This window comes from Poecilia reticulata, linkage group LG7 (genome assembly GCF_000633615.1).
Source record: "Poecilia reticulata strain Guanapo linkage group LG7, Guppy_female_1.0+MT, whole genome shotgun sequence".
Classification (NCBI taxonomy): domain Eukaryota; kingdom Metazoa; phylum Chordata; class Actinopteri; order Cyprinodontiformes; family Poeciliidae; genus Poecilia; species Poecilia reticulata.
In genome coordinates this window covers 3,962,739-3,985,284 of record NC_024337.1, presented here as the reverse complement: position 1 = coordinate 3,985,284, position 22,546 = coordinate 3,962,739, and the positions used below count along the sequence as shown (strand labels likewise).

The 22,546-nt window shown below is 39.4% G+C and overlaps 1 long non-coding RNA gene across 3 annotated transcripts in view; it reads left to right on the top strand.

Moving 5' to 3' along the window:
* Positions 1–21,292, top strand: part of LOC103466936 (uncharacterized) — a 50,529-nt gene extending 29,237 nt beyond the window's left edge. For 2 of the 3 annotated variants that reach the window (XR_534009.2, XR_534008.2), the window contains exon 5: positions 21,015–21,292. This is a non-coding gene — a long non-coding RNA (uncharacterized LOC103466936). The remainder of the gene's footprint in view (positions 1–21,014) is intronic. The other variant, XR_534010.2, reaches the window with a different exon arrangement.
* The last annotated feature ends 1,254 nt before the right edge of the window (positions 21,293–22,546 follow it).

The following is a 22,546-nucleotide window of genomic DNA, read 5'->3' as shown; positions in this document are numbered from 1 at the left end:
AAAAATAAATCCGCCAAGATATCAGGAAGAGAATCGTGCAGCCGCACCAGTCGGATTCGTCCTTGAGAGCAATTTAATTTGCTGCGCTCATGTGTTCAAACAATTTTGTTCGAGTATGGACATGTTGGGAATGTCCAATTATCACACCGGTCAGGAAGGAGATGGGCTCTGGCAGAGATGAACAGGTTCAGGTTCAAAATGTGCAGAATGACCCCAGAACAAAAGCCAAAGATCTTGAGGATGCTGCTGAAGTTTGTGAGAAAGAGTCATTTTTTATCCAYAGTGAAATGTCCTGGGCTGAAAGGTCACTCAACAGAAACATAAAAAGCCAGATTTCAGTTTGCAAATCCACACAGGGACAAAGATCTTCATTTTTGGAGACACGTCCAGTGGGCTGATGGAACTAAAGTGGAACAGATTGGACTTACTGACCATTGTTGCATTTTGAGGAAAAAGGATGATGCCTGTACYGTCCTAACTGTGAAGCGTGGTTGTGGCAGCATCATGTTGTGGGGTTGTTTTGCTGCAGTACAAATTTTATGAAAGAACATTATGTGGCAAAATATTGAAGCAACAGTTAAATACATCAGCCAGGAAGTAAAAGCAGATTGGTCTTCCAGATGGACAATAACCCTCAGCACACAGCCAAAGTGGTTTTAAAGCAGCTTGAGGACAACAGAGTCAATGTTTTGTTGTGGCCATCACAATGTCTTGATCTTAGTTTGATAGAGAAGTTGTGTGTATATCTAAAAAGGTGTGTGTGGGTGTGAGGCAGCCTACAAACTGGACTCWGTTCCACTAGCCATGTCAGGAGGAATGACTGCTAGAATTCCAGCAAACTATTGTGAGAAGCTTCAGGAAGGAAACCCAAAAGGCGAGACCAAGGCCATGTGGTTCAAATGGAATGCTACAAAATACCGAGGAAATGTATGTAAACTTATGAATTAGAGGAAAATTACAAAATAATCTCTAAAAAATGTTCTCACCAGATTTTGTGGCATCGAGCAAATAGAAATAATTTTGATTATTCTGACTAAGCTAAGACAAAGATTGGTCTTATTTAATTTCAGACAGTGAGGAAAAAAACGAGTATGTAACTATCTAGGTTCAGCCGTATGTGTAAAGCCAGACACTCCAGTTCAGGAAGATGTGACCAAGGTAAAGGAAGAAGGCACAGAGATGATAGATAACAATCACAAGTGTTTGTGATCTGCTGGCAGCCTCGGCGTGTCAGTCTTTCTGCCGAGATGAAACCAGGATGTGAGGTTTAACTCGTTTCCTTTTTATCTTTTGATAAATGTCTGAGGGAGGTCCCTGAACGTCATCCTAATGGTGTCACCGTGGTGATTATCAAGCGTTCAGGCTTCCTCGTCAAGCTCGAGGCTGTCACTAGAAATGTCAGATGCATCCCGAGTTACAAGTCATTAAGAGAGTTAACTGCAAAGAGGACAGCTGCAGAGAGCTGTCTTTAAGGTTAGCCATCTGGACGCGGAGCRGGACGCTCGAGCATTAATGTTGGGGTGAGAACAACCTGCAATCGCGACCAGATGAGATCAGCCGAGGTCAACGGCGGGCTTCAATCAGATTTTAACCTCAGAACGCGCTGTGTATCTGAAAAGTCTGTTTGGAACTCCACATCTGTCAAGAATTACATAAAGATCAATCATTTCTAAGCTTTTTCTAAATTTAATGTAATGTATATCCTGCAAAATTCAARTGAAAAACAATGAATCAGATTATCTTATAAGTACAAAATTTKCAAGCGTTAGGTTGCCAAACCGTGTAACCCTAACCTTTAACCTCTACAGTGGATCCTTCACATCCACTTCCCAGTCCGCTCTTCATCTTCCACTCCTCTTACTGTACCCTCTGACCGTCTCAAMACCATGGAGAGRAGAGTTTTCAGTCGCCTTTGGATTTCTCTGTCTTGGGTATCCATTGACGCTCTCCCCATTTCAAACCCTTCTGTTTAACACATATGTAAACACTGCATCAGCTCCTGGAGTTGGTGGTGAAACTTGCCAAACTCAGAAAGACTCTGAACTATCTGATGAATTCAGAAGCGGCGCAGAGGAGCCTGATGACAAGGTTCTCTTGCTGTCAGTAAGTAAAACCAAGCCACTCTTTCAATATTTCATCTGCCATTGTTCAAAGAGACCGGCTCCTGGATGTGAAGGCTGCGTCTTGTCTTCTTACTAGATACATAAAATTGTCCATTATCCTAGCATAATGCTAGGCTAAAGATAAAATCTAGATGCTAACTGTGACATCACTGCATCATTTTTTTGGGTATATTCTTATATGGATATTTTACTCAGATGCTTTTACTCTTTTACTTATGGTAGTTTATTAGTTTCGTTTCTCTTTCATCTTTTGCTTATATGGGTGAGAGTTACTGGTTTAGTGAGTCTATAGATAAAAGTGTTTTAACTGGAAGGCTGAATTCTTCTTTTTTGTTAAAATCTCATACATGGAGGAGATGTTGTGGTGTAGAGCCTTGCTGTTTGAAAACGCCTGTGCTGGACTTGTACCTTCATCTCTTGCTATGTTAATGCCTAAGACAACTATTTCTGAGCAGTAATTGAGACTAAACTATTTGACTATTATTTTATTATTTTAATGATATTGCCAATTTGACTCCCCGAATTGACATTTTTGATCTACATGACAAGTTGTGTTACCAGTTGTCCTACACAATTATTCGTAGCCAAAACAAACCTGTTGTTTCACAGCATTCACAAGACCTGGATATGTAGAGAGATGTCGGCCCTTCGTTTCAGCCCCTACGGCCTTAACACCTGCCTCCCAGGAAGTACACAAAGGTCACATGAAGGGCATCATGTGGATATTTTAGCACACATACAGTTTCTTCCCCACATGAATTTGGTTGTGATTCAGAGAAACGCACTGGGACACAGGGGGAAACACACAAACGCGCCCTAAAAATGTACGTTTAATGAGCAAAGTCTGGAGCTTCTCTTCTCACTTGTCACCTCTCATTAGACAGTCGCATGGCGACTGACCTTGGTCGTCTTTCCTCGGGCCACTCTGCTGAGTTGTGTATGTGTGTGTGCGCGTTAATTCGGGGGAAGGGGCCGCCTCACCCTAATGATGCGGCTGTGAAATCGGGCCTGAGCCCAGCGCCATCTCTCATTACGCCCCTCCAAATTCATTTGCTACGTCGGCTTGGCCTGCTCATGCATGCACAGCACGCCACTTTACCCATGTGGCTTTGCTTGTACCTGCTGTTTGTCTACATTTAGTTCAGAAGTCAAAACATGAGTACAGGCAGGCACTGGTATGCATAAAGGAGAATATTTCTGAAGGAGAAGCAAGGTCACTGTCTTTAATTGTTTATTAAATTTTTTTTGTTTATTATATTTAGAATTTACAATTATGTTTAAAAAAATCTTTTTTTCTCTTTGACTTGTCTTTTGTGCTCCTTGATCTTCATAATATCCTCTACAAAACTTCTGAGGCTTGTACAGAAAACCTAATATCATAATTACAYGCTATGTTATTAGATAAAATCAGACCAAAGTATATAGAAGTTCCTGGTTGTAATACGGCAAAAAGTGAGACAGTTCAAAGTGGATGAATACTTTTGCAATGCACTGCAAAAGAGTTTAAACCTCACAATTTACAAGCAGGTTATGTCAAAAGTAAACAACGTATTTTTAAAGCTTGGTACTTTGGCAAAAAACAGTTTGTTTTCGCTATGTTCTCAGGAGTCCTTTTTGTGTTGCTTTGCAAATTAAGTGCACAACGTTCCTAAAATATGATCAGATTCAAACATATATATTCTTATATATATATTCCAAATCAAAAATAGAAGTTTATTGGTGTAACTATGGAGGCACCGATCCACTTTTTTCACTTCCAACACCAACACCGATATCTGAGGTTTAGCCTCGACCGATACCGGTCCGATACAGAAAAACAGTGATAAATGGAACACATTTCTTTTCTTAAACACAGACATAAGTGTACTCAATTACAAATTCATTTAATAACTGCACCAGTACAGCTCACTTAAATACACCAATAGCTCCATAAACTTGGTCAAACGTGTGAAAACAACACAACTTTAATTTGTTCGGTCAGTGCAATGAGGAGTAGAACAGCCAATGAAAAATAAATAATAAAGAAACTGAAACTAATGAAAACCAAAGGTTGACTACCTCAGTCAAACATGTAAAAATAAACAGATAAAAAACCTTCATTCTAGAAAGTGCAATTAGTAATTCTAAATATAATGTCATGTAGAATTAGACTTAATAGATCTGCCCTTATGGATTGGGCACATGCTCACTGATTTCTGATCTGGAATTTTTTTTCAGTATTGTGGCCAATACAGATATTTATAACAGATCAGTGCATCTCTAGTTGTAACATGTCAAAGGTGTAAAAGTTCAAGTCTTACGACGCTGTAGTTTTGTAGGAATGTCACAATGACATGTAACTACTCTACTCCGCTAAAAACAACTGGCCACTCCACCACTGCGGATAAGTTGATGTATAATTCATGTAGCAACTGTTCTGCATATTAATGTTTTGTACAAGACGGCGAGCTAATACATCTTCACTCAGCAGAGCTGTGAGCAAACCTGTACTGTGATCTCAACAGAGCCGCTGTCAGCCAACGTCAGCTGACCTCTGCCGTGATTGGATCGCGCCCAACCAGCTCCACCAGTAGACGACAAAGGTGTAAAAACTGTACGGGTTGGGTGGGTGGGGAGGGGGGGTTTGTGTCCATGCCTAAATGGGGGATGGGGTTGACTGGCATCCACATAAAGTATCTCCTCCTCTGACCTTGAGAGGCGAAGTGCTCCACCCTGCAGGACGAGCAGAAAGACGCCGCCCTGCCCTTTCAAAGCCAGCCACTAAGAATCCAGCTGTAGTTTCCTCTGTGTCAACAATCAGACTTCCTCTTCACAATAAAACCCTGAAGAGTCTGACATGTGTAGAAGGATACAGAGCGCGCTAAGCAAATGTCAAAGGTTTCCTTCTTCTGCGTGTTATTTGATCTGGTGCATGTGTGTGTTAATGTGTGCGAGTGCGTGTGTGTGTGTGTTTTTTCCATCGCAACAAACAGATGGTATCATAATGACATCATTGCACTCTAGGGTTATGTTCTCTGAAACTCAGTGGTGGTGGTGGGGGGGGGGAGAGAAATGAGGAGTGTTTCATCAGAAAAGAGCAGCAAAAATGAACCATTTAGCTGGAGTTTGCCCCGCTAAACAACGCCTACTTCCCCGCTCCTCGTCTTGTCTGTTACAAATGTCAGCGCTGCCAGTTAACTGGACTTGAAATGATGTGCTTCGTCTTTCTCAGTCTCTTCTCTGCCATGTTCTCCTTCATTTGTTCAGGTTGCCCCGAGCACCTGAGTTTCTTTTTTCTTTTATGAGCATCTCTTTTTCCCTTCTTCTTTTTCTTTTCTTTTTTGTCTTTTTTATCTCCCCACTCTGTTCCCAACCTCTCTCATCTCAACCAAGCAGGGAGAAACCTGTCACCACGCAGCATTAGTATGCTCTTTTCATATCCGTGCCTCTTTTTCTCCCTTTTCTCTCCCTCTCTCTCTCTCCCTCTCTCTCTCTCCCTCTCTCTCTCTTCTTCCCTCTCCTCTTCCTGCTTGTTCCGTGCAAACATAAAAATAGTTTATGCCTCTGACAAGAAAATGCCTCTAATCCCGAGGTTTGTTGGAGAGCAAACAGACGCAATTGGCCACTTATTATTCTGTGTAGAATTTTCTATGTGGGGTGTTTGTGGTATCCATGGAAACAAAGTAGGGTGCAGATGCCCCCCCCCCACCCCACCCCTGAAGCCCCTCACTCTCCCTCCCGTGTCACCGAGCAGAATTGGAGAAGAGGGGATGAAAAGAGGCGATAAAATAACACACTTACTGAAACACATGGGGCAAGCTATAACCTGTTAGTTCAGTAACTGTGTGTGTTGCAGCGTGTGGGCGCGCGCGCGTGTGTGTGTCACTCTTTGTCAAGTGTATAATAGTATCTGCACGCCTGCATATAGCTGTTAGCTTTCACACAATCAGATTTCTTTGATTGAATCCTCGTGCGTAATATAAGAGGAGATTGTGAGAACTGGATCTATTACCGAAAAAGAAAGACACAGGTGTTCGGTTTTGTCTTAATGCATGATGCGTCTTCACCTGCCGGTTCAGGTGCAGTGGAGCCCACACGGAGAAAATGCTTGTAATTATAAGCCTTCCACATGTGAGCCGTCTCCTCTCCGGGATACGCAGACCTTCGCACTCCATCTAACACCGTGGAAATCAATGAAAGCCAGTCGGAGAGGTGTGAAGATTGAGCTGCGGTCAAAATACTTTGCATGCCGACTAGTGATGGGAATTCCTGCTCTTTGCCAGGATCTGCATCATTTGCCTCAGCTCGAAAAAAAGAAGGAGGAGGAAAAAACTTTGTAGCTGCTGCTGTGTAAAAAAAATGGTGAACTTAGTAAGGTGGGTTCTGTTGAAAGTTTCTCAGCAGTTGATATCTTCTAAGTCTGCTTAATGACTGAGTATAAATCCAGACTAGTTGGTCTTGGAGGATGACATGGTGAGCTGAAATGGGCCTAGACCAAAGTGGACAGCTACCTTCTTAAAACAAATCTCAAAAATCTTTGAGAACCTTGTCTAAATACTTTTACCGACCCTTAAACCATTATCACATGTGCATTTGGTGGGTCTTTACACAAAAGTAGGTGGTCATTCATGCAAGGATTGTAGCTAGAAAGTCACTAATGATCTTTAGTTCTTGGTTCATTCAAAATGTTTCTGGTCAGAATAAATGCCTGATGAGTGGATGTGTGAAACAATGTGAAGATAAAAACTCGCTATTTCACTCTGAATTAAATTCTCAGGCACTTCATCTAAACCTAATTTAGGATGTTTTCACACCTGACAGTCCAGTAGGCTCGGTTGGATTGGGGATCGGGATTGCAACATTTGTTGCATTTTCAGCTAATGAAGTTCGCTTTCACATTACACCAGTGGTGCCAAAAGTGGATCCTCGAGGGCCGGCATCCTGCATGTTTTAGTTCCCCCCCTGGTGGTAGTAACAACCTTTTCGGCATGTCAACGTTCTTCTTAGGCCTTCTGATGAGCCGTCATTTGATGCAGTTGTTAAATCGGGGAGAGAGAACTAAAACAAGCAGGATGTACATATGTTTTAGACATATAAAAAATGGATTCCATTCCCATCGTTCACAGAAACAAGCTAGCATTACAAAGGCCAAAAACAAAAGCAAGTGGCAGGAATGACAGTTGTTTTGTCTGAGAATATTTTTGGGATTTTATCTTTGACTTTGCGAAGACACTTTTTCTGTGTTAAACTGACAGTTACGTTTCTGTTTCACAATTTGTTCTTATTGCATTTGTTTTTGGTCATCTTCACTGAGCATCAAAACACAATGTAGATTCAAACACATTATGTCAACACCTTACACCCTTACTATTCTAGGAAACTTCAGTTTGTAATTATTTTTAATAATCTGAATTTATTGGAGCTCAATTGAAATACATTTTATTCTTTCTCATTGTCTATTCTCGTTTCAGACACATCATTTCCAAATAATTACCCAAATGCCAGTATGTTTACCGCCTGCTGTTTTCAGTTGAATCCATCTTTTCAGCACGTGCTTGATCAATACGTTGATGGCTGTTGAACCCCTATGGAACTCAGAGGTGAAAGGTCATAGAGGTCAAAGGGCCATTGAGTGCTGAGAGTCAGCATATTGTCCTGCTGATTACCTTTTATTAAAGCCTTCACACATCCATAAAGCTGGATGTGTGGAGGTGATGCCGAACCAACCTTTAGCTTAAAATGAGAGGTAATCATTTTTATTTTCAGGACAACAGAAGATCAACAGTATCTGAATGTCATACTTATAAGAAACACAATAAAAACCTCCAACAAATAGCTGAGCAAGTTTTCGCTAGAGCTTCTGATGGATCATGTTTATGGTCCTTAAATTTTATTTTGTATCAGTCAAATTATCTTTCACTGTAACTGCTATTACACATAGTGGGCAGTTTGGGCTCAGTCCCAAACCACGTCTGCAGTGCCATATTTTAGCATATGCTAACTATCCACTAGATTACAAAGCTGCCTCTCTTTTTTTTTTTTTGTTTTATAAAGCCAGCTGCCTCTTTGTTAAATTAATTTTGCAACAGACTAAGTGAAAGTCTAGACTTTGATTGGGTTGAATATGTTTTGATCTAAACCTGTGGTGTCCAAAGTGTCGACTTGTGTAGACCACAGGGTCTGCACAAATTCAGCTTTTAATTAAAAAAAAGCAAAAATATCTTCTTTTTTTTTTCTTCTCATCTTAACAATAACTATATGTAATTTTTTTGTGGATTATTAGTGCCTGGTTTGATTTTGACTCCTTCCAGATCAGACAGCCTTCGGATGTGATGTGCTGCATCAGAACAAATGGAGAGGCGATGTTGTCTCAGCGTTCCCAGGTGCTTCCCCAGCTGTAGCGCTCATCCAGTAACTAAACGGCACATTCTTTTTTTCTCATCATCTCTGTGTTGTAATTTTAGATTAATAGGCCTCACACAGAGAAAAAAGATAAAGAATCCAGATTATTCACGAATGTAATCTGTGATTAGTCTGAGTGGATCCTGGCTGTTTGGTGGCTTTAGAGGACATACAGCTGATGATTTTTTTTTAGGATTGTATTATAGCAGATCTTCCGCTGTATTTTGTGAATGACTTAAACACACTGATGATCACCTTTTTAGGACAAAAGTGGGAAGACATTTGTATTCATGCAAATGATTTGAATCAAAATTATTTCCACATGCAGGTCTGCAGGCTACAATTTAAATTAAATAATTTAAATCCAGAGCTTCAGTCAAAGTGCCACTTTAGAATATACAAAATTAAAAAAAAATATTTCTTTATTTTTATTTCTTTAAACAATTAAAAAATGTTTTTGAATCAAATCAAGCCAATTTAGTAACTTTTCTAAATTATTTGATCTACAACACAGGAGAAAAATTATACATAATTTAATTTGCTTGCACAAATCACGAGTTGATGAAAAAGAAATGACTTTGAGTTGGTGAAACGTGATTTGTAAATCGCAGTAAAGAACCAGGGAACTTACATAACTAACACAGGGCCTGACTTGAAACTTGGTTAGAAAAACTTGAGACTTACTTGTAAAGTCTCCAGCAAAAAAAAAAGATTTGCTTTACATCTTCATATTCATATTCCAGTTCCCCGTTTCAGGATCACTTCAGACTTCTTGGATTATTTCCCATCTGCCCTGACAATCCTTAATTCCCACAGACTGACACACCGTGGGGTCAAAGCATGAGACAAACTCCAGGAAAAGTATACTCTCATGTTCTCACTAATACACCCTTCATCAGTTCCTCCACACCTTCATTGCAGCACAGAACACAGGATGTGTTCCAGTTACAGCGAGAGAACTCAAAGGAAACGATGCAAATGCAATCTGACCCACCTGCAAACATGGCATCTGCAGGCCCCATACCTGTAATTTCACCCCAGTTTAAACCACCCACTGATTAAAGCAATGAAGTATCCGACTACACAGGAGAGGAATCAATGAATGAAATAGACTCCACTTTAAGCTTTCTTTGTGGCTGGCACCACAACCAGCTGCCCATGCTAATGGGCCCGGACATGTGATGTCTTGGGGACAAAGAGGCTTTAAAGGGGACTAATATGTGCGCTGCTGTGGCACATTATCTCCTCAGTCCAGTTCGAGTCCAATAGTACACGACACGAACAGGGTGGCTTTATTTTTCTGAAGCTCATTCTTGGTTTGTACCGTATTTCCTTCAGAACCTATCAGGCTCCCAGTGGGGTGCTGCCAGCTCACAACCAAGACTACCGCTTCTGTTGATGTGGCCATTACTTTTATTTGTTTTTCCTGGTTTTTACTGTTGTGTTATTCTTCGCACCACAATTCAGTAGTAAAGAGACTCTTTCCTGAAATCGGTTGCCAGCCAGCAGAGCGACTTTATGCCCCACTTATTCAGAGACATAACTGATCATGTTAACACCCCAAACCTCCATACAAGGCAAAGACCTGAACTGAGGGTTTACAAGTCTGGGTTGATATTTTAACGTCATGTAGGGTTGGTGGGAATACACTAATCGCTTTGATGAAGGAAATTCAAAAAACAGTGCTTTACATACAGTCATTGAAATCTACTACAAATTTGATGTCCGCCATGTGAAAACAAGGTAAAAATGTTGGTCTTAGTTTGAGGCAGCAGCAAGCCTCAAACTAAGAGGCTTGCTGCTGTCACTCTTAGCCCTGAGTGAGACCCATACATCCCCTATAGGTTTCAATAAAACAATGATACTGGATCAAAAAGTGGTCCAGAATGACACATTTTAAGGCGCACATAACCTTTTTTCTTTCTGAACCCAAGCCAGGATGAAAGTGATCATAATTTTTCAACAAATTGTATTGAATTTAGCATTATGAAAGTACATTTGCTGAATGTTGTTCTGCTTCAACTTGAATCTAATCTTGCAATTTTCATCTTGTTTGTCCTGTGTTGTAATTTTCCGTTTTGTGGTTTCTTCACAACTCAGAAAGTTAGAAATCAGAGAAGCATGACTCCAGACAACACGCATCCATCGTGCTCAAGTCCAGTGGTGGCATGTTTGTTGTTTTGCACCTCGGTATCTGGTGTTTTGCGTTGGACTTGGTGTTTCATTGCTTGGGTGTAACTGCATGGCTATGGGGACTCATTCTTTGAAGCCCTCCTCACACAGTCACATGGAGTCCAAGATTTTCATGCATTGTTCTTTTTGAATTTGTTTAAACGTTCATGTTTGTGTGAGGGCATGGCAGTGCTTGTGAAAAACCAATCTGTCAACAATCAAATCTGTTTTGTTTCTTTGCAATCAAGCTTTTAAAAGTCTTTTAAAAGCCTCAAACAGATTGAGAACCTCAATCTGTTTGAGGCTCTCCCTCAAACAGATTGAGGGCCTTCACGGATTGGTGAACATCTTGAATTTTTTTTTTGTTCTTAAGGTTCGTCTTTAAATGTTTAAAGGTTCTTGTGTGATTCCGGTAGGACGTGGACCGCTGTTGCTTTCTGTGGTAATGTTCAGGCATTCATTTTGTAAACAATTCTTTTTTTTTGCTCAGACATCTTGCTTTATTCACCTCTGGAACGCATGACCTGCTCATGTGAAATCTGTTGCACATTTCAGTCTTTAAAAGAAATCTGTAGAGACCTAGCTGCTTAAGCAACGAATGTACATATTTTTGTTGTTTTCATGTGATGTCCTTGAGCCAGTTGTGGCATCCGGTGAAAGTAATTGCTTTTTCTTCCATTACTAAATAGTTTAATAAATCATAATAGTAAATTTGACCCAACATTGTGATGCAACATTGCTAACAACTGAGCCACCATGCAGCTCTTATTTATTTCTGATTGCTAATATTTCCTATTCATTTGGCATTTCAGCTCCCACAGTGGGCTCTCAGGCCCAACCGCTTCACTGCTAGCAGTGAGCATTTATCGTATCGTTTGTCATTTATTGTGACTCACCGTTGTCGTGATAAATTCCAAATAACGATGTTTAAAACCTCCAAAAACAGTCTGTGATGTGGTTATTGTTAGTTTTTACAAATTTCCCTAGTGTCTATTCAATAAAAGTTAAATAAATTTGAAAATGTGTGTGCAGCTTAACGATATACATCACACTTCTTTATGTGAATGGTGTTCTAAAGAAGCATATTACAAATTGGAGTGTTTGTCAAGAGCAGTATTTGTGTTTGTAGGGCTCTGACTGTGTCATGCGGTCAGAGCTATAACGTTACCTAAAAAAAACAAAGTAAACAGTCAATTTTATCACTTCTGCTGTTTTGATAATAGCACCAGAAAATATGATAAAAGTTTAAGGCCACATCGCCCACCCGTTTTGATTCTGAATAAGGAAAACACTTTTCTGCTTACCATGCTACTTCTTTTGTCTCTATGATCTCACTCCCATCTTCACATCAGGGTTCGAAACATTTGTCTCATCTCACCATACAGACCCTGAATCCCGCCTGATCTCACCGCCCTCTCTCTGATCTCCTGGAACATTTGTTACTCGTTGCGTCTGTGCCATGAACGCCCCCCACAGCCCTCCACCCCCCCTCCGTTTGGCAGCAGACTGCTTGTGTTTGTGCCACACTCGTAGCGGGGGTGTCATGTCGTATTACGGTGCCACATTCTGCCGCCACAAACTGTACATCTGCTGTTTATCTTCAGCTCCACTAAGAAACAGCAAGTCAGGACTGAATGAAATGAATCACTACAATTGGTGTTCCTGAGAGTGATACGTGTAAATACTTTGTACACATACTTTCTCTAGCCAATACTTTGAAGGAATAGCTGACATGATCTGTAGGTGTTTGAACTTTTTTTTAGTTTTATTTGTACTTCTGGTTTGTGATCATTTCTTTGTTATTCACCTCAATCTTCTATTGTAGTTTATTCCACGTGTTAGTTTATATTCTCATTTGTTTTTTGTATTTGTTTAGTGTTTCTGTTTACTGTTTGACAGTCTTTATTTTTCCCCTTAAAGCTGCAGTACACAACTTTTATAAAAAAAACAACAGAAAATTTTTTTACACCTTTATTTAAACTGTTGCTGTGCTGTGACAGTATGAAACAGATGATATTTGATAAAATGAAGCTCCTCTCAGTGGCAGAATTGCCTTCTAAAGAAATGCACTGCTCCCAGTGAGAAACAACCAATCAGAGCCAGTGGGAGGGTCTTATAGCGCTGTCAATCATGCTTGTGTTCCAAGTGCTCAATGGTGTAGAAAGAACTTATCATCCCATTAAAACCCCCATTAGTAGCCAATTAGCCAGATCATTGATGGCAGGTAAGGTTGTGGTAAACCAGCAGTAGTGTAGCCGAGAGCATCTGGGAGAGTGTGAGCAGCACATCCACATGCATGATTGACAGTGCTAAGACCCTCCTCTATGGTCTGATTGGTTGCTTTTCTGTAGATGGCAATAGGAACAGAGGAAGAAAGAAGAGGAGCTCAATTTTTTCACAGATTATCTGACTCATACTGTATGTAATGGGTAAAAAAAAATATACACATATATGTACTTTTCAATAAAAGTCACATACTGCAGTTACATACTTACCTTTTACCTTTCCTCTAGTCTGCATCCTGCTCCCATTCCCAGCTGCATCTACTCACCTGTGATTGGCTCTTCTGGTTCTCATGTCGTTCTCCACTACAAAGTTTCCTTTCTGCATCGTTTTCCACTGGTTCCTCCATCTTTATCCTCGTTTCTCTGGCTATTCCCTGATTCATCTCTTTGCCAGATGTACGTTATTTTGTTTTTTGTTTGTTTTTTTCATTAAAGACTTTGCTTTCTGTTACTCTCTACATTTGGGTGCTTACCTTAAACCGAACACGACAACAAGATGTGACAGAAATAAATCATAGAAGTTGTTGCTTTCCACATTCTCAACTAATTGTAGATTAATTTTGATGGTTGTTTATCTTTAACCTATTAAACTTTTTTTTCTGCAGCTCAGCACAGAAGAAAGCTTTTCTGCTAAGATCCTATGTTACATTTCAGAGCGCGACTGATGAGGAAGAATGCACTTTTGTCGTCTTTCATCCTGTCAGTCACTTTGCTTACTTCTTTATTCTATTCTGAATTCACAATCATGAAGTACAACAGGCTGGCATTGCCAACATGCAAACTACTGAAGATTTAAAAAAAATCTTTTTTAAGAGCAACAGCTCAACAAAACAGGAGGCTGTGAAAGAACGTCCATCAGCCTGCAGCAAGCAGGTTACAGTCTGCTTTTTTCCTCAGAAAGTATATATAAAAGGATCATTTTTTAAAGGGAAAACTCGTGGAAACCATCCCATAACTTCTCTAGTCCTACTTGTCAGGCTTTATTATGTACCCACTTTCAACAAAGAAATATAAAAATGGCAAAGTACAGTATTGTGAAATAATATAGCACAAAATGAAACGCTTTCTAGGTATACACACAGCATCTCGCAACAGTAGTCAGATTCCAGTCATCTCATCAAAATTTAAATTGATTTCATTTTTCCAGAATGATTCATATTCCTGCTTTATGAAATACCGATTCTGAATTTGACTACAGAAGCATATTATTTTTTGAGTTCAAAGTTTCATGTAGTTTAATAAGCGTTTGTCAAAATGGAATTATATGCACAAGACATTCCATAAACTAAAGCTCTCAGAGCTGCCGCCAAAAACTAAATCTGAATGACCAGCACTTTCAGTTCATCACCTTTATAAATGAAAACACAGCTCTTTCATCTTTATACACACTCTTAAAGCCTGTAAAGTAGTCTACACTTTGCGGTAGCTGTTAAAAAATATTACTATCCCACAGCTTTTGTCTCCTGAACCACAGATTTTGGGAACTGCTGCTTTGTTGGGCCCCTTGTTACTATATTAATACAATATAAAGGTTTGACTCTCATTCCTGATAGTTTGGCTTTTCTTTTCTTTTTTTTCCCCATTTTTCACATTAACAAATTAAGTTTTATATAAGAAATATAATCTCAGTAACAACTTTTCTGACCTATGAAGAGTTTTGCTCCCCTCATCATTCACCCCCCATTTGTTAAATTATGAATTAACTGTGATGAACCTAATTTTCAAATGACATTAAAGAACCTTGTCTGACACGTTTMTTCAGTTTAGGCAAAAACTGAAGAAACGTGAATCCATAAAGTAGCCAAAACATCCCATTAAACACATCATGCCCCAGATTTAAAGATTTAGATGGATGAGAAAAGTAATTGAGGTTATTTAGTATAGAAATGTTTTTTTGTAGCACATTTCAACAAAAAAGAGGTTCAAAGTGCTTTACATCACAAAAGAAATATAAAAAAACCCATCATAAAACCATCATACAGTCACCAGTAAACATATTGTGTCGAGTCCCATCGTCAAAAATCACCAGTACAAATCAAACGTATTGGTCAATGTTCCAGTGATTATGTGTCAAAAGCAACTCTAAGCAAGTGCGTTTTTAGCCTTGATCTAAAGGAACTCAGTGTTTCTCAGGGTCTGCGACTCCAGTAAACCAGGAGACCAGCCAGTTTCCACAAACTGAAATTGGAACAGCTGTGAATAATCCCAGGAGTGATCCGCCTTCCACGATTACTGCAAGACAGTTTCAACAACTCAATGCAGGAGGTAAAGAAGCCAGAACAACATCAAGCCACTGCAGGCTTCACTTACCTCAGTTAAGTTCAGCATAATTCAACAATAAGAGACTGGGACAAAAAGACATTTATCGGCGAGTTCCAAAACAGACTTTAAAATAATATTGTTAGTTTATAAATCACTGAATGTCTTAGCAGCACAATACATTAAAGATCTGCTGCTGTCACCACAATACATTAAAGATCTGCTGCTGTCGTATCAATCTTCCGTCTTCTGGTTCTGGTTCCGCCCTGCATCCCCAGAACCAAACAAGAAGCAGCATTCAGCTTTTATGCACCACAAATCTGGAAAAAAACTTCCAGAAAACTGCAAAATAGCTGAAACACTGAGAGCCTTTAAATCTAGACCAAAACCCCGCCTGTTTATAGAGTTGCCTTTGAAATGTAATCAATTAATTCTATTGTTGATTCTGTTGCGTGACTTTGTGTTTTTACTATTTAAAGCACTTTGAAATGCCTTATTGCTGTAATGTGCTGTACAAATAAAATTTTATTTGAGTTTTGATTTGACCAGAACTTTTGCTGACTGAAAAAAGGCCCGTCTCACATTTGCCAAAAAAAATATCTTGACCAAGACCTTTGGGAAAACACACCACACAGAGGAGTGCTGCCTCTTTACATCTGGTGTAAAACTGACTATGTTTAAAAAAAAAAAAAAAAAACTTCAAACTGACAGTCAAACACTGGTGAGAGTGTGATAGCCTGAGGGCTGCCTTGCTGCTTTGGGATCTGGGCTGCTTGCCATAACTGATGGATACATGAATTCTGCTCTCTAGCAAAAAGTCATGAAGGACAGTGTCCAAGTGGCCTATCCAAAGTTCTGATTTAAATTCAATTGAGTTGTGACATGACCTTAAGCCGTTTGTACTGGAAAACCCCACAACATATGGCTAAATTAAAACAATTCTGCACAGAAGAGTGGGTGAAATGCCTCTACATTAAAGAGTCTTGCTTGTTATTGCAAACACTGTCAGGTGTTACCAGCAAACGTTGCATAACTAGTAGGTTTAATTACATTTTCACATGTAATTTTTACAGGTAATGTGAAATTGTAATTAAATCAATAGACTGGTTTGTTTAGGCTGGATCTTTTTTTTTTGTCTTAGTGTGATTAAAAAGGCAAAAACTGAAGAAACGTGAATCCATGGATACCTGAGTGTTTTCTGAGGGAATGAAAGCAAGTTGTTCTCTGGGAATATTTAAAAAACTGCAAAGGCCAACTGTTTTCACTAATTATCAAACGGTTTCGGAGCTCTGTTAGACACAGGAAGGCAACAAAAACGATTGTTGATTCACTTTTAGGTATTTTTATGATGAGTCAAAAATGTTTTAAGCTATGACAACAATGATGCCATCTGCCAAAAAGAACTTAAATACAACTGGACTGGAAATATTATTTCTTTCGTGGTGCCGTTATCGTTTTTTTCGTCTCGTGTGTGGTTGAATAAATATTGGCTCACATCAAATATTTGGTGTTTACATGTTTGCTCGGGTGATTTAGAAGGCAGACCAGCTTTCTGTGCTCTTAGTTTTCAATTATCTAGCTGTCGCACGTTTCCCTCAAATCTCTCAATTTGTGCATGTGAGCGCCGCAGATACATCTGTGACTGATTTCACAGGTGTCTGTGGTTCATTATGGTTATTTTGTTGCTTTTGAAGGGAGCTTACATTTGCTATAGGTACACGTCGAAGCTTTTTGCATACACATGTTTATGTTTGAATCTGCATTATGGAAGAGACACCTGTCTTTTTGTATCTGTAAAAACATGAGCTCACTACTTTTTTTTATTTTTCATGTATATTTTTAACAGCCTGGGCTACACTGTGGCGCAGCTGGCAGAGCTGTTGCCTTGCAGCAAGAAGGTTCTGGGTTTGATTCCCGGCCCCGGTCTTTCTGCATGGAGTTTGCATGTTCTCCCTCGGCATGTGTGGGTTTTCTCCGGGTACTCCGGTTTTCTCCCACAGTCCAAAAACATGACTGTCAGGTTAATTGGCCTCTCCAAATTGTCCCTAGGTGTGTGTGTGCGTGGTTGTTTGTCCTGTGTGTCTCTATGTTGCCCTGCGACAGACTGGCAACCTGTCCAGGGTGACCCCGCCTCTCGCCCGGAACGTTAGCCGGAGATAGTCACCAGCAACCCTCCTGACCCCACTAGGGACAAGGGTGTAAAGAAAATGGATGGATGGATGGATTTTTAACAGCAGTTGTGACATTCAGACTAGATGCTCTGTGATAGATAAGCAAAACTTTAAATGCCTTTCAAAAGCATTTACGTTATTTTAACGTTTTCACGTTATGACAATAAAGCCGCAGTATGTAACTTTTATAAAAAAATATACTTTTTATTGTTGAAACTATTGCTATGTCGTGACAGTATGAAACAGATAATCTGTGGGGGAAAAATGGAGCTCCTCTGCCTTCTCCCAGTGATAACTACACTTTAAGAAATAATCCTGTAAATTTACAGTAAAATACTGGCAGCTATAGACGCCAGAAGTTTACTGTAAATGCACAGTAGCTGTACCGTAATTAATCCTGACAGTAAATTACCGTCAATGCAAGTACGGTATAGATACTGTTAAAGAACGGTAAACTTCTGGCATCTATAGCTGCCAGTACTTTACCGTTCTTGCGAAAGAACAGAAAGATTTCAAAGATAAGAAAAGGACAACAACTAACCTGAATGAGATGCCACTCAAAGTCCATCAGGTTTTTGATGAGGGTGAAAACCTGAACATTGACTGTCACTTTTTCTTTTGAATGGTCTTTCCTATCTTTTTGGATACCATCTTCCCATGACCAGCTTTTGTTCCCCTTTCTGGGTTAATCCCAATGAAGCAACTAAAAAACAAAATCAAAAATGGGAAAATTCCTGAGAATATAGTGTGGCATTCCGAATACAGCTGGTACAATATATAAATAAAGCTGTTTTTAATTACGTAAATAGAAAACATCACCACCTTTGTCAAATGTTAATCATAACTTGCTTTAAAACCATGTCATTGTAAAAGAAAATTATAGGTATGGTTTTACCGTTGAATGAACCAAAGTCTTGGCTGCCTCATTGGAGGCTGAAGATGTAGAAGATGGACAACGCTGTCCTGTCTGGAATGTCRGCTGGACCCTCTCAAAGACAATATGGCCTTCAATGCTGACCATGCAGAAAACTGCTTGCCACAGGGACTGTAATTAACCAAGTCCTTAATTGGAAGAACATAAAACAAATCCTCTTATTGATACAGTATGCATTTAAATGATCATCATAATAAAGAGTGTCCACTCTGCCAGGTAAAGTAAAAGCAAGGATCTTAAACTCGTCAATTGTCGTGCAAGTCACATCAATGTTGAAAACTGTAGGCTGGATTAATATACAGAAGTTGTAGGTACTTTGCACTGAAGGAGAAGTGTGCTTTCAAAGTTCATTAAAAGCTACCTTGGATGATCTTGTGATCACTAATGGTGAAGTGTCTTTGGTGCTGCTCTTGTTTTCACCAACATGCAGGAGGAAGGGCTGTCCTGGTTGCATGGCAATGAGGAAGGCTTCAACACTGGCTTGCATCTTTGACATAATGATAAGAAGACGAATAATAAAAATTATTAAATATATTTAGCAGCACAGCTACATTCAGATAGCAAACAAAGCCAATGAGAAAGTGCTTCTACAAATAAGTAGGCTCATTAGAATAACCACATACCTGCACCCACCAAAATACTTTGTCCACCCGGTTTACCCTGGAGAGCATTTTTCACCACCTACAACATAAAACATAAAAATGTCAGAAATAATTACCATGGACACAACTCAGACATTAGGCATTATAGAAATTAGTCAGCTTATAGAAACATTCTGGAGAGGATTTCTTCTGCCAACCTGTCAGAAGAAATGTGTTGAAGTTATCATAACACGCCTCAGTCACCAACATGACATACTAATTTAGAAAAAAAGAGCCCGTTGATATGTTATCATTTATTTATCATTATTATTTATAGAGACAAAAACATTTTGATAGCATAGATCAAACCACCGGTCCAGCACAGCCACTCTCCCCATTATGCCGTCTATAGCCGAAAACTTCAAGAAAACGACTCCGCAGCTAAATAATGTTAACTCAAATGGCCTTTCTGAGTTTTAATGTTCGTTTAACCACCGGACACCCCGTGCTACATCTGCTTGGCTAGCTTTAGCTGCTAACAAAAATAATAAACCAAGGGTGCTCACTTCTAGTCCTCGAGAGCTACCGTCCTGCAACTTTTTGATGCATCTTTTCTCCAACAGACCAGGATCAGCTCTGAACAGACCTACTAATCAGCCATTCATCTGATTCAGGTGTGTTAATTGGCGCGGGGAAGCATCTGAAAGTTTCAGGATAGCAGCTCTCGAGGACTGGACTTGAGCACCTCTGTACTGAACAGTCGTACCGCGATATCCAAACAAATAAACTTACGTTAAGCATAAGTTGATACTCTTGCGCAAACAGAAAGTTAATGCATTCATAAAAAATAATCAAAATCAAAAACATGATGGTCTTAACATGGAACTTGCCTTGTTTTTTTTTTTGTTTTTTTAAATAGATCTTTATTGAGATACAGAATACATAACAGTATAAACACAGCATAATTGTGGTATAATGTCCGCCAGGGAGTTACAAACAATGAGACAATGCATCACCATTACATTACATAAATACATTAAAGAAAGAACAAAAAGAGCATGTTTTAATAGCTTTGGGGAATTTACCTTGTTATGATAATCTCCAGACACGTGACGTCACAGATACGTTGTGATTGTGGGAGCAACCCTTTATCAAACACAGTCTCTTTAGGGAAACTCACAAACCTATCTTTGAATTTGACTAAACAAGTGTTTAATTAACATTGTATTTTTAACATATAACACCAACACTGGTATTCTAACATTTTTGATTATGCTCTGTAGATTTCGATTAATTCCCTAAAAGATTTATTATGGAAAGTATTTTTTTCTTTCCGTTTAATATTGTCTTTAAATGCTGGTTCTCTAAGATGCAAATAAAAGTAAAATGTCTTGCCTAGGAAAAAAACGTATTTTACAATTATTTTGCGGTAGTTTACTGCCATTCATCAGTCTTGATTGTGACAAGATAAGAAGACATCAAATTGACAATATCCTACCGTATTTTGGAATAACAGTATGTTACTGCTGGAATTCCACCGTAAATTTACAGCCATTTCTAAGAGTGTAGAAACAACCAATCAGAACCAGGAGGCGAATCATAGCGCTGTCAATCAGCTTCTGTGTGGTACTGCTCTTCCCTTGTCCCATGCCACATTTACTTTCTGCTACTTCCAGACAGCACAGCTTGTAGTGGACGCTAAGCCACAAATGACGATGGATAAACAGTTTTCCTGTAGCTGTTTCTCTGCCATTGACACGTTTAGCAGTGAGTTGATTGACAGCGCTAAGATCCCTGTCCAGGCTCTGATTGGTTGTTTTTGGTCGGGAGCTGTGCATTTCTTCAGACAGCAATAGCATCTCGGGAAGGAGGTGGAGGAGGCTGATCTTTTCACAAATTATGTGTCTTTATTAGACACATAAATTAGGTGCATCAGTTTGTGTTTGACCCCTGACCAGGTTCACAAAATGACAGAGAATTGAGTTGATTTTAACCCAGGAGTTTTACAGTGTCCCCTATTTTTTCCAGACCCTAGAGTTCGATGTATGTTTTGATATTTTTTTCCAGACATACACAAAACTCATTTGCGTTTCTGTGTGTTATTCTAGGATGTTATCTGTCCCACTGGATGATTTTCAAGGAGGTTGCAGTGCTGCTGGCTGTTTCCCTGTCAATCCCTCCATTCTCAGCTACAACCTCTATTAACACGTCCATTAATACCACTGCACAGATGGAAGTCATCATCTCGCACCCCCCAAGACGTGTTCAGATCCCGATGATAATTCCTTATTCTTCTCCCAAGTCTCTTCCCAATAGAAGAATGGTAATAAACAATATGTTTTATTGATAGTAATGCTTTCTTGCTGCTGCTTTCTTTCAAGTAATGCCTTTTTTTCCCCCACTTTTTTTTTCTAACACCCAAATTCTAAGTGTAAATGTGATTATACACGAACAAAAAAAAAAAAAACATCATGGCACTCTCAACAAAAAGAGATCAGTTTGGCTCTGGAATAAGAAAACAACTTGATTTGTGTTTCATTTGCATGCAGACATTTCTTCCTCTCAAACTTTCTACTTGACGGAAAGGAGAAAAGCCGCATTGAATGCCGAGTACTTCTGTGTGTTCATATTAGCAGGCAACATATAGCCGGATACAGTACAGGCACGCATGCTGATACGTGCCGATGGTGCTACCCCCCCCTCCGCTTGTCATTCACAAACACCGATGTTAACATTCATCTTCACACATGCCTCCACTCTCAGATAATCACTTGAATTCACAAACATACGTGAACTCACACATAAACAGATGCAAATTCCTCACGAAGCCACAATAATATCACAAGCCATTCAGAGATGAGAGGAAGGCATTTTTCTTTAGATACACGAAATGCATGTATTTAAATCCTCATTGTTGCTGTGGTTAGATTACAAGATGTTCAAACACACTAAACACACACACTAAACACACACACATTGTGTGATGATTTGTATCCTCCTCTCTGATGCTTATGAATAATACAATAATCTCAGGGGAACTTTTTGCYTCACATAAATAAGAATTTAGATAGAAAATTGCATTATTAATATGTGGCTTCTGCCTGGCATGTTCTGTAAAGCATTCATACAGTGGTGCATGTTTGGAGGAAAGAAGACCTTCAGGGCTCATAAGTTAGATTCAGTTCTGGCTCACTGTCTTATGTTCGCTGGTGTACTGGGCACACTTGCACTAAAGCGCTAATAGCAGAGTTAATTTTTCATTTTATGCGTTAACCCTTTCGGTAATGTTGAAAATCTTAAGCTCACTTAGCTTCCCCTAAATTAATTGTTCACAATAAATTCAAACTAACTTACTCGGCTGTTTTGTAAACTTTCAGTTGAATAAAGTTAGACATCTGTGTTCAAGTGTTGATTACTGACTTAAGAATTCTTCTAGTGGTTACTTAGACATTTATATTCTTGCTCTTATTTTGAAAGGGGTTAAAAACTTGACGTAGCAATTCCTTGTCCTGTTCTCATGTTTGTTCCTTTTGTTCTGCCAATAACTTAATTTCAAACAAGACACACACAGGAAGAAAATAAAACATGGATAGTAGCAAGGAAGATGCGACCATAGGTACAATATCATGGGGCAGTACAC